The sequence below is a fragment of the Motacilla alba genome, chromosome 6 (assembly GCF_015832195.1).
Source record: "Motacilla alba alba isolate MOTALB_02 chromosome 6, Motacilla_alba_V1.0_pri, whole genome shotgun sequence".
Lineage (NCBI taxonomy): Eukaryota > Metazoa > Chordata > Aves > Passeriformes > Motacillidae > Motacilla > Motacilla alba.
In genome coordinates this window covers 15,529,909-15,542,203 of record NC_052021.1, presented here as the reverse complement: position 1 = coordinate 15,542,203, position 12,295 = coordinate 15,529,909, and the positions used below count along the sequence as shown (strand labels likewise).

At 45.8% G+C, this 12,295-nt stretch overlaps 2 protein-coding genes across 15 annotated transcripts in view; both read right to left on the bottom strand.

Annotated features, from left to right (window-relative positions):
- The window catches only part of NDST2 (N-deacetylase and N-sulfotransferase 2), a 127,456-nt gene extending 123,544 nt beyond the window's left edge, over positions 1-3,912 (bottom strand). For all 3 annotated transcript variants that reach the window (XM_038139996.1, XM_038139995.1, XM_038140003.1), the window contains exon 1: positions 3,783-3,912. The gene's annotated coding sequence lies outside the window, so the exon portion shown is untranslated. The remainder of the gene's footprint in view (positions 1-3,782) is intronic.
- A 5,279-nt stretch (positions 3,913-9,191) lies between these two features.
- CAMK2G (calcium/calmodulin dependent protein kinase II gamma) overlaps positions 9,192-12,295 on the bottom strand; it is a 119,735-nt gene continuing 116,631 nt past the window's right edge. For all 12 annotated transcript variants that reach the window (XM_038141576.1, XM_038141578.1, XM_038141577.1 and 9 more), the window contains one exon: positions 9,192-11,909. The gene's annotated coding sequence lies outside the window, so the exon portion shown is untranslated. The remainder of the gene's footprint in view (positions 11,910-12,295) is intronic.

Below are 12,295 nucleotides of genomic sequence, written 5' to 3'. Positions count from 1 at the left end.
GTGTAGAAGATTAATTCATCACTCATGTCTAGAGAGTCCTACTGCATTTTTAACAGAGCACATATGGATTGAGTCTAGTGATCTATATAATTTCCTTTCAGGATATGGGTCTACACTGGAAAACAGTCCCCAAACAGCAACTGTCAGAGGACAAAGACCTTCAAAAATCATTATGCAGGAAGAACAGGTAGGGCTCTGATCTGTCCACTCCACTAAATCTTTCAGTGGTGATTTAAGATATAATTGTGCTCCACAGCTCTACTGGAGATTCCTGCTTCCAGAGCAGGATCAGCAAAGCAAAAGGTCTGTCTGCACCTTCACCGACGCGCATGCAGCCTGCCATCTCCGGCAGCTGAAGCAGAGGCACATGGTCCCTTCTGCTTTCACTGTAGTGGGAAAACTGCCAGCTTAAAAGCAGAGGGTACAGCTCAAAAAAAGAAAAAACCCAGATTTTGAGCCTTTCAGAGCTGTTGTCAGAACACCCGGCGATCAGGCAGGAGCTGCACAGCGCATGGAGCCTGCAGACTGTGCTGTTACAGGCCAGAGGTGAAGTGCCTCAGCACAGGCATAATGAAATACAGAGCTTCACCTCTGTGCATTATGTTCAATTAATCAAAGCAACTGTATTCAGCAAAGTCACAGGGAATTTTCTAAAGACAGCTAGTGGTGCTTTGGGCCTTCTAAAAATAATGCTACCAGTACTTGCTTTTCACCACTCCTGTGCTGCTCAAAGCCTGTCATCAGAAAACAGCAGCCACTTGGATATGTTTGCCTTGAAACAAAGAGATTGGAAAGACAGCTAGAAAGGAAAAAAATTGATCTCAAAGACCCCTGCATCAGCAAAGCAAGAATAACACTAGAGAAGTAGAGAGAGCAAACAGGAGCATTCATCCCAATTATCTCCAGAATCCAGGACAAACCCTGCACTCATGCCCAGTACCGCCACCACTGACTGTCTGCGCGCTGCTGTTGCAGCATCACTGCCTTACACCCACAAACTCCACTGCAGCTGCCTGTTGAGCTGGAAATTTGATACACTGCAAAGGCTGCTGACAGCCAGAGGCTGCTCCCTTGTCTATAAAATATCCTGTAATAAATTACATTACAGATTGGGGAAAAGGATTCGGAAGAGAGAGAATTAAAACACAACCTTATGAGAGCTAAATGAGACCAATTAAAGGAGATTTGCTACGAGTGCTGAGGGATTTTGACCTGAGCTATAATCAGGGATGGATATGCATTCCTTTAAAAGAGGAAAATGAGCAAGAGATCATGTGTAAACAACTCTGCCAATTAAAATGAAATGGATTATCTTATCTGTGCAGCTCTGCTCAGAGAATCACCACATACTCCAGATATACCATGGAGAGATCTGAGTCATTCACTCAGTCCTCTGAAAGGAGGCTCAGTGATGGGGAGATAGGCTGTGGTTCAGGACACATCGAAATCTTAGCTGCATTTGGTTATTTCCCCTTCCCCCATTTTTTTTTAAAAAAACAAACAAACATGGAATTACAAATGTAAATACAAAAGTAGGCTCAAGCTATTTTTACCAGGCCCCTACATGAATTCTGATGCAGATCAGACTGAAGGTTAGGCACAACAGCGAAACATGCTTTATGCAAAATCCATGCAGCAGATCCCACCATCACTGTACTACTGGACGCTGCTGGGAGACCCAGCTTGCCTGGGCACATGCTCACATCCTGACCAACAATCGCACATATTATTACCATACCTCAAAACACTGACTCAATTTTTCCATATCACAATCTCATTTTGCTGCCCCATTGCCCCCCACTCTCCATTCTGACATCCAGTCTGAGAACACATACCCAAAAGCAAAAGCAATTTCTGCAACTGGAGCAAAAAATTTGATATGGACAGATGTACCACTACTCCCGCTCTGTGTCCTTGCTCGCAGCTCATTCTGAGCTGTACCTTTTTTTGAAAATTCCAGTTCTTCATAGTTCATATATACATGCAAAAATGCAGTTTTACAAAGAATGAAGAAACACTGAAACAGAGGAAGAGGAGACCCATTACAAAACCATGTTCAAGAAGCAAGAAGGAAAACACTACCATGTGCTTAGGGGAGAACAAAAAACTAAAAGGGAAGAACAAACAAAGGAAGAAAAATTTAAGAAGTAGCAACTGAACAAGATAAGAACAGTAAGAGATATGTACTTGTTCACAGCTGCTGACAGGAGAAAGTTTTTAGACCATTTTTTGCTGGTTGCCAGACTTAAGCGCACAGATTTTCCACTGGCTCAAAACTGGTCTACTGGAGTCTGGCTGTTTTTGGAACCAGCAATCTCAACACACCACAATCACTTTTGTGCAGGGTAAAGAACAAACTAAAATGCCTTTCTGTGTCCATTCTGTGAGCAGATCAGTGATCTCAGTGCCATGAAAACAGCTGCACTGAGAGACCCAATGAAGAAATACTGCACAAACCCACTGTGGATGGAGCGCCCCAGGTGTCTTTGTGCAGCACTTCTGCAGGGCTTGGCTTTGGGATCACTGTCCAGGTGCCGAGCCAGCTCACATGGGCTATGGCCGCACGTGTAGACACCCAAAACAATGAACTCCTGGGGCCGATGCTAAGCTTCTAATTTCTTCTGGCTTTTCAAGTGTTTTTGTACACGACACGTCCGTCCATACCGCCATCATCCAAAATTTCCCAGCCCAATTACCACAGATAATTGAGTGCACATAACCTGAACAATCCACCAGAAGTTTCTAGTTTACCTCTGCCACAAAGGACAAAGTTACATTTCCTAATGAGAAATGCACATACAATTAACAACTCTGAATACTTTTTTGGCAGAACTGGTCCCAAAGGACGCCAGTGTGGAGTAGTTTAACTTGTGGCTGAATTCAGAGGTCTGACATTGGCTCACTTCTAATTCAGGCAACACAGTTTACTTACTCTTGCATAAGCAAACAGGGATGTCCCACGCTTCTATTTTTCACTTTACCTCTGTAAAAATGTTTTAACAACTAAAATATGATGGGAAATACTACAGGAACGATTCCTCCCGTTCCATTAGCTTTCTCTATGTAATTTTTGGTGTGTCTTTATAATACCACAACCGTACCCGCGGTTGGCCTGCTCTGAGCGCAGCCCCCAGAGAGCAGCGTGTGCAGCACGGGCAGTGCAGCCGCAGCCTCGACACGGCAACAGGAGCATCCCCTGCCCCGGTGCACGCCGACTACTCGGGCGCCGGTCCCGCCGTACTCGGCAACCTCGCCGCCCGCAACACGACGCCGCGGGGTAAACAAAGCTGGAGCGAGGCCGGGGGCGCAGCTCCGGCCCAGGACGCCGCTCCCCGCCGGCGGCCGGAGCACAGGGGCTCCGAGGGGCGGCAGCCGCGATGGGGCAGGGGCTGCCGCTCCCAGCCGCGTGTCGGGGGCCCAGAATCCGACAAAAGCAGCCGTGAAAGGCTGCGAAACCTTCGGCCCCGGGCACGGCCGGCAACGGAGCACCGTGCTGGGGCACGGGTCCCCCGGAGCGGGCTCCCGGCGGGGTGCCCCGGCCGCACAGGTGGCTCCAGGGCGGGGGGCAGCGCCCTCCGCACCGCCCGGCCCGGCCCGGCCCCCCCGCTTCCTCCCACGCTCCGGCCGCCCCTCACAGACCGCCCGCACCCGCGACCATCGCCCCCGGCCGGCACAACTTCCCCCGGCCCCGCCAGCGCCGCTCGCTCAGCCCCGCCGCGCTCCGAGCCGGACCGGGCCGGGCCGCGCCGCCACCACCGCGCTGCCCTCCTCCTCCACCTCACCTGCCGCAAGGAGGCCCCCGCCGAGCGGGCAGGGCACGGGTCCCGGAGGGAGAGCGGACGGGCGTCCCCCGGCGCCGCGAGCAGCGCTCAGGCCGGTCGCGGCCCGCCGGCTCCGGGGCGCTGCGCGTCCGTCCGGCCGCTGGGGGAGCCGCCGCCGCCGCCGCGCCGCCCGGCCGCCATCTTCCGCGGGGAGGGAGGGACGGGCGGAGCGAGGGAGGGACGCGGGGCCCCGCCCGCCGGCAGCGCGCCGGGGAGGGCTCGGGCCGGGGTCCCGCAGCCCGGCCGCGCCCGCGCTCCAACACGTGGCGGGGGCTTCCCCGCGCCCGCCGGCGGGGACCGGCGCCGCCCGGCACGGTCGCGGCCGCCGCGCGGAAGGCGCGGGATGCCCAGGAAAGCAGTAGGTAGGGATTGCCACTGCTGTGACATCGCCGGCAGCAGCCTCCCGAGAAACACAAACACGCACGGTGCAATTTGCTGCGTTAAAGAGGTGGAGGAAATTGTAGTAGGAAGCCAGAACGGGATGTGAAGCCACATCACAGAAACATTTATTCGTAGGGGAGGCTGGAGGAGCGGACAGTAGCCCGGAGTGCTATTACACGGTCCTGCTTTTGGATGTGCTGTGGAGAAAGAACCCACCGCGCTGCAGAGAGCGAACATTTGGGACAGGTTAACGCGCCTGGGACCTGGAGCAGTCAAAAGCGACAGAAGAAAAGGGAAAGCAAAGGGAAAGCAGGTGCTCAGGGAATAAGGCCTCGCGTTGGCAAAGTACTGCTTCCCATCCTGCTGTCAGAGGATTGCTGGCACCTTGTGAATAACTCTCACAAAACCCTCAAAAAGGCAATGCAATATGTAGATTTGCTGTACAGGAACAGGCTCCTCTATTAAAAAGTTTGAAAAACTCAAAAATCTTGGTTTATGGACACATTATATTATAGAGGATTTTTAATCTTCAGCTATTCAATTTGCACCTGAAGCACTGTCCAGACTTCTGCAAGCCTGTTACGCCCATGTTAGCAGGTGAATCAAATAACTGAAGAAGTGCAGACAAAGCTATGAGCAATCACGCTTCAATGCCTGTTCTGCCTCTGGCTGACAGCACCCCCATCTCAGCAGAGGTGGATGAGGCAGCTGCTCCCACCACCTGCAGTCCCATCGCACAGGTCTGTGCTGCCAAAATACCCAGCAGCACAAATTTTAACACGTGATTGCATTCCTGTTGAGTGAATCCAAACATGTGCCACAGTGCTCTGATTAATATCGCCCCCTTGCCTGCAGCCATCCAAAGCTAGTGTGGCAGCAACAGGTGATGCCCAGTCTACCACAGGCCTTGCACTTTCCAAAACAGCTGATCAAATCTGAGCCAAGAAGGACTATGTGGCAGCTCAGAACTTTGTGTCATGTGCGTGGCAGCTCAGAACTTTGTCATGTGCTTGTAGCATTTATCATCCAGTACTACATTCTGTGAAATTGGATTTACCATTTCAAAGTACAATTTGATAGTCTGGTTAACAAAAAAATAAAATTTCTTCCTTAGTCCAACCTATCTCAGTTACAGTGAGGGAGGGAAATCAGTGACAGGAGGGTATGTTGTACACTATAGTTTGCTATACAAGCAGAAGAGTATCAGCTTAAAACTCTAGTTAAATGTGCCATGGAAGAAACTACCCCAAAATATGCCCCATGTCTCCAAACCCCTCCTCAAACCACCAGCACAGAATTCACTTGCTTTTCTTCTCATTTCACCACAAAACAATTCTCCATCCCACTGCCCTCACTGCCTTTCTAGCTACCTCATATGTAACTTTCTCTACTTACTTGCAAGACACCTTCAGCCCCATCTTGCACCTCCACTCTCTTCCTCTCACTCCAGACCACCCTGAGTGCTTGGCTTTATGACTCCCATCTTCCAGGTTATCATATCCCTCTGTGCCTACCTCCCTTAGCACGTGCTATCCCTGGTAACATCGCACTTCACCGAAGCAATTTCTCTTTCTTAAGGTCACATAAACCATCTTTCCCTGGATATTCCATTTAATGGCTCAGGCCTGTTTTTTCCTAAAGGGAAAGTCAAAGTAGAAGATTAAATGGCTTGCTGTTTCTGTTGAGGCTCAATATAGTCTTTGTAATAGGTATGGAAGATTGTTGCTGATATTATAACAGATTAAAAGGTGTTAAAACTTGCTAACTTAGCACATATAAAACAATTTCAGCATTAATACTTTTTGAAATGAACAAGACTGAAATCTGTTTAGAATTCTTAAAACCATTTAAGACTATCTATGCCAAGTTTGGGCCTTTTTTATACAAGAAAAATATGCTAAATCTAAAGCAATTAATTTCAAACGTCACTTTAATAGAACATATCCTTCTTTGTATAAGTAATTTTTTCAGTTTATTTTGAACTAGACATGTAGCAAGAAACAAACAAACGGTTTCTGGAACAGGAACAACCATCCGGCAGTAGCACTGCTCTGACTACTGATGTAACCTATAGCACGCTCCAATGTAAACAAGCCTCTGAAGCAGAGCCCTGGTGCCATTTTTGCAGGCTGTCCTCTCTTGGTATGAGCACGACTCTTTCCCACAGACACGTGAAGGAGAAATAAACCATGATGAGACAGTATTTCATTGCAGGTACTGGCCAAAACCCAAGTATGCCAACATGCTTGATGCATTATGAAAATGGCTTTCTGTGAATAAATGTCATCCTGCCCATCCATTCATAGATAATTATGGCAAAATTTTATAAATTGCAGCAAATTAGGCACAACCACCTTTCCCTCTCCCCCATCCACCAGTGCTTTAGAGGACCCTCCTGTAGCACAAGAAACTTTCAGAATGAGATTTTATTAACTTAATTATATCCATCCTTTCCTTGTAGCCAGTCTGCCTCAAAAACCCCAAACATATGCATTTTTGTTTTCTGATATTTGTTAAGTACATAAGAAATTGGCTTAAAATTCTTTAGAGTACTACACACCAACCAGTAAATTCCTATTCTTTACCAGCAGGCAAAGAGGACATCCTGGCAGGTGAGGAGTTCTCAGGCACGAAGGATCTCAAGGGAAAAATTCATAATCCTCTACTCAAGCCTCTTTAAGTGCCCCCAAAGGATCACATTTCTCTACTCTTAAATAATGTATACCAAAGCCAAATAAACAAGCATTCCAGGTGCATTAATCTGCAGTCCCAAACCTTTCAAATTCTCAGGCAAAAAAAATCATCTGTGATGTGTAGGAACAATACCACCTTAGCTTCACTGCAGCACTGTTTATCAGTCTCTTACAGCAGTTTCTACAGAGGTCAGGCTTATCATCTGCATGGACAAATGGGAAAGCTGAAGCACAAAGCACACACCTGGCTTATCTGCAGTTACCCTGCAAAGCCATAGCAAACCCAAAACCAGATCACAAATCCAATCTTTAGTCAAATGCTCTGTTTGTTTTTCTATGTTATCAATTACACATAAGTAAGAGGTAACAATTTTCATAACAAAATTGAAAGGATATTGACATTCAGGGTGCAGTTCTGCTCATACTTCTCCCCACATCTCATAGATACTATAAGCATAGGATCACCCTGCCAGGCCTTTATGCCACTAGCCCAGCAAGTGAGACCAGAGCAATCCTAGTTTAAAAGGAAATCTACTTGGGCATAAATAAAAGCTACCATCAATCACAAGTCTCCCACAGAGTAATCCACCTGTGTATACAATCACGCACGTGAATAAATTGGGAGGGAACTTAAAAAAACAGGCTCAGACACTCGTCTTTGGTAGGAAGATGGCAAAACTTCATCTAGTAGGATGAACAGATTTTAAACAGCTATTACATAGTGGGAAGTAAGGTTCTGGGGGATATCCCTGTTTGATAGGTCAATACTGGAACTATTACAATGCAGGGAAGTACCATTCCTAATCCCTGCTGTCAGCTAAAACATAAGACATAAAACAGGTCCCAGATATACGCTACAATAAATATTCTCGACCTGAGTGTTAGTCTGACTGTTTCGCTTTCAACAAGTGTTTAAATTACTCTTATCCTGATTAAGAGTTCCTAAAAACATAGGATATCACCACTAATTTTCTGAGTACCTTCCTGGTGCTTATCGGCTCATACTGCAAGGTATCTTCAAAGATCATCAAGACAGGATTAACTGCTTCAGGAGAAACCTTACCAGATGAATGCTCCTGCCCCATATGTCAGAAACGAGAGCAGAACGTCTCTTTGCTCCCGAAATAGCAGCAGCCATTTCTTCTGGGCACGAACAGGTTGCCTTTAGTCCCAGTAAAACGGACTATAAAACTCTTACCTTCTCCCTATAAACACTAAGGACGATTTTTTTCCTCCTGTTTCATCAGGCAGCAAAAGTAATCATCTCTCTAAGCAGCAGCAGCTGACACCTATTTACTGGGTAATTGCTGCAGTTAAAGGGGATTAAGCGCAATGAACTCGCTTTCGGTGATAAGGCAGAGCCACCCCCTCCCCTTTGCCGCACTTCTCAGACACACCTGGGAAGAGCTCAGGGGAACGGAGGCCAGCCAGGCCTGCCAAATGGGGGGCCACATGCCGCCTAGAGCCCCTTTGCCGCAGCCGGTGCGAAAACGAGATGCGTGTCCCCCGCACAATGACAGCAGCGACCGTGCCAGGCACAAGGCCAGCGGCAGCACGGGCGCGGAGAAGCCCCTGGGCGCCGCTGCCGCACAGCCGGCGCCGGGCAGGGGCTCGGCAGAGCCAGAGGGCAGCACCGGCTGCGGCCGCACGGCCCAGCCTCCTGCCCCCGAGAGCAGCGGAGACCCGCAAGGTGGGAAACAACAGAGAAACGGCAAAGCGGCAAAGGCTGAGTGGAGCAAAGCCTACCTAATGGGGCATACATGAAATGCTAACAACAAGAGGCAGTATAAAAATTAAACAAGTTAAATCCAACTAACTTTTAACTTAACAAGTTCTATGACTCTGCAGAAGCATCCCAGCTAGGACAAAAAATACACTACTTGACAAATAACTAAGTCACACAACTTGAAATCAGCATGTTTACATCAGGCAAAACAAGTAGCAAGACAGCTTTTCCACAAGAAGAAGCTTAAATATTGGTGAGGAAAACAAAGACCAGGAAAAGAAGTAACAGCATAGATTTGCCAAAGATCAGGCTATTTGGAACAAAAGCAGAATTTCCCTATTATCCATGGTCTGTCAGGGAAATGCCGTAATTTTAACAGGTTCTGTCATCTTTTTGTTTTTAATGCTAGTATTCTTCCCCTCCCCCCTTTTAGGTATGGTACCACTTAACATTTTAAACATTACATTTTTAAATGACACAGGGAAAAAAACCTCCTCTGTCAATTGATTCTTATCCCAGGAGTACCAATTTCATTTTCTTCAGGAGAATAATGTGACACTCCAAACTTTACACTGTTTAAATGTTATTTTATTAAATATCTTCAGTTCAAGGTTTCATTGTAACAAAGCTATGAAGGTTCTACCAACATTCAGACCAAACAAACAAACACTAGCTAACTTTAATTATTTCTATATCATGCAAAAATTCTGCATCAAATGCCTTCCATTTCCTGTTTAAAATGTGATATTTATAATATATATTATATAGATGCTTACATTAGCCCCATAAGAGAACATTAAGAATGCTAAAGGTGTACAGCTGTGTTTGATAATGGCCATACCAAGCTAAGGTTCTCATTAACTTAAAAGGAAACAAAACAAAACAAAAAAAATCCAAAAGAGTTTGTCTCCAAGACTGTGCAAAAACAAAAAACCCAACAGTTCTCTTCTTTTAAAATTTTCTCTGAAAGATGCATATACTTAATACAGAGGGTTCTCTTTTTTAACTATTAATAATTATCAGGTAAAGAGACAAGGAAGATCAGACCGAAAGAAGGCATGCATAATGTTTTGTATTTATCTTTTTTAAGAGGCATAACTGTAATCTGTTTGCTTTCTTTGTGGCTTAAAAATTTTTCTGAATGAAATATCAAGGCTTTTTACTCTTCCACTTCAGTCGCTGCCTTAGAAATGTTTTGAAATAATAAAATCTAGTGTTTGCCCCCCCATGGGTTCAATCACCTCCTCACTCCTCCCCTGGGATAGCAGAGGGAGGAAGAAAAGGGTGTTTGCTCAAATAAACCTGGGAAGGGTGGATGGTCTTTTCCTTCATCAGCGGTTAACTGATGCAATCCTGGTGTGGGATAGCACCTCTCCAATAAAGAGAGCAGAGCGCTGTTTGCTCCAAAGTGACAGCTCCACTTTGTGCAACAGCTTTTATTTCCTGCATTTTATTGAATAAAGATTAAAATTCCAAATTCTCTTTCTTCTCTTCTATAGTCTGCTAAAAGATTGCCGCACACTTAGTACGCTGTCATGGAAATCATTTTAACTCTCTCTAGAGATCCAAAAAATTATTAGGGGTAGATAAATTCAGGTAAAAGCTCATTCCAACTTCTGCAAGTGATGCCTTCCCTTGGTCAAGACAAATCCCATCAGGTCTGCCAGAAAGGCCATTTTCTTCTTGGGGCTAGGCTCCCTCCTTGGTAAGGTCAACAAAACACTTCCATATTCCCACCCAATGACTAAAGGAACTGAACTCCTTTTGCAGCAAAGAAAAGAAAGGAACATGAATTGGCCCAAAGGATGAACATCAGATCACGTGTTCATTCTCTTTCCCCTCTGCTTCATGAGGTATCCTCTAACACCCAGAGGCAACACGGGGTGGGGGATGGCCTGGATTCCTTCAGCTACGGCTTTTGAGGTTCTGATCTGATAGTTTTCTGTGTTACAACATCACTGTAAAAAATAGAAAAATTACCCAAATAAACACTAGGAAACATGACACTTACAAACATCAGATGGGTTAGTGGTGGGGAGAAGCACCTGGCTGGGGCTGCTGGCTCCCACTGCTATTTTACTGGAGACCAACAAATCATACAGGAGGCCAGGTAACCCCTTTAATTCTACGGGTGCATATATTTCAGTATAAAAACACACGCTATTTATGCCTCATATAGGAGTGTATGTGCAAGTTTTCATGAAGAACATAACACTAAGTTTTTTGTCTGCTTCCTAAGGAACATGTGTTCTGCAGCACTGTGGATCCCAACTATGCTACTAAAAAGAAAAAAAATAGAAAATCCCATACAAATACCCTCTTCCTCTGAAATCTCTGCTCTTAATGAAATGGTTTTTTTATTTTGTTAAATTAAATAACCTGGCTTCAAAACTCCATGTTTGTCCAGGTAGTGGCTGTTTCTAAAACCACTATCACTAAAGAGCGAGCTTCTATTCAAGTTAATTAATTGGGTTAATAATGGGTTACTTAAACCCATTTTTAAATCCCTACTTCCATCTTTAGTTTTAAACCAACATTCCATTCTGTTTTATTTCTTAAAAAAAAAAAAGGAAAAGAAAAAAAAAGTCTATTTTGGGATCCAGCAGCCGAGCAACCAGGTCTCCATAGCATTCTTGCTGTGCAGAAATCGAAGAAGAAACAGGCTGAAGTCAGACTGCTGGGCAACAGGAAGAGAAGCACCTCCTCTCTCTTGAACCCCAGTCTTCACACTGGCTCCTCTGGGGTCTCCTTGCCACCTCTCACCGACTGTAGTTGCAGCACAGCCCGAATGTGGTTTTAACTTCCACCATCGCTTTGCGGAGCACAGTTCAGCCATCCGCTGTTCAAGCCGCCTCCTTTCTTGCTCTCCCTCTCTCTTTCTCTCCTTCACTTTTGCTTTCCCCCTCACTTCATTTCTGAAAGATGTTCCGGCTGCTGCCACTTTCTTAGCCCTGGGGGAGGGGGCATGTTGGATATTCTGTCGTTTATTTAGCATTATTCCTGGTTTTTTATTATTTTATACAAACAACATGTCTTTTTTTTTTTTTTTAGATTTAAAAACACCTTCGTACAGCAGAAACAGACACGATGGATCCATGGAAAACAACAGAAAGGCAGTGCCCGGAGCATCAGATGCATGCAGGGTTTCGTGCATTTGGCTGCTGCCTGTTTGTAATTTGTATTTATTTTTTTAATGTCAAAACAGACATGACCGTTGCTGTCACTCAGGCACTCCAGAGCTGCTTGCTAAGAAGATATTGCCCTCCAGCTGAGTATCTCCACAAGTTGCTGCAGTCAGGAAGAGGTAGTGTCCATCCAGAAAGGAGAGGGGAGAACAGGATGGAAGATGGAAGGAAATAAAGCCATACATTAGCTGTACACAATTAAAAAAAAAGTATTTTCTACAGGTTAATTATTTATTTGGTGTAGGTAGAAACCCCTAACACAAGACAAACTGTGGCTCATGAGGAGACCTCTAAAGGTAAGAGGCACTCACTTCCCCTTCCAGGTGGCTGAGAGTGCCAGTGAAAATTAAGTAACTGCTAAAATGTATTTACATGCTGCTTTGGAGCAGCCCTGAGCCCACCCTCTCACAGCCATGACACAGAAGCTGAAGAAGTTTCCTAAAGAGAGTTCAAAGGCTCTGGTCCTAAGGAACATTTTCTGCCTCACTT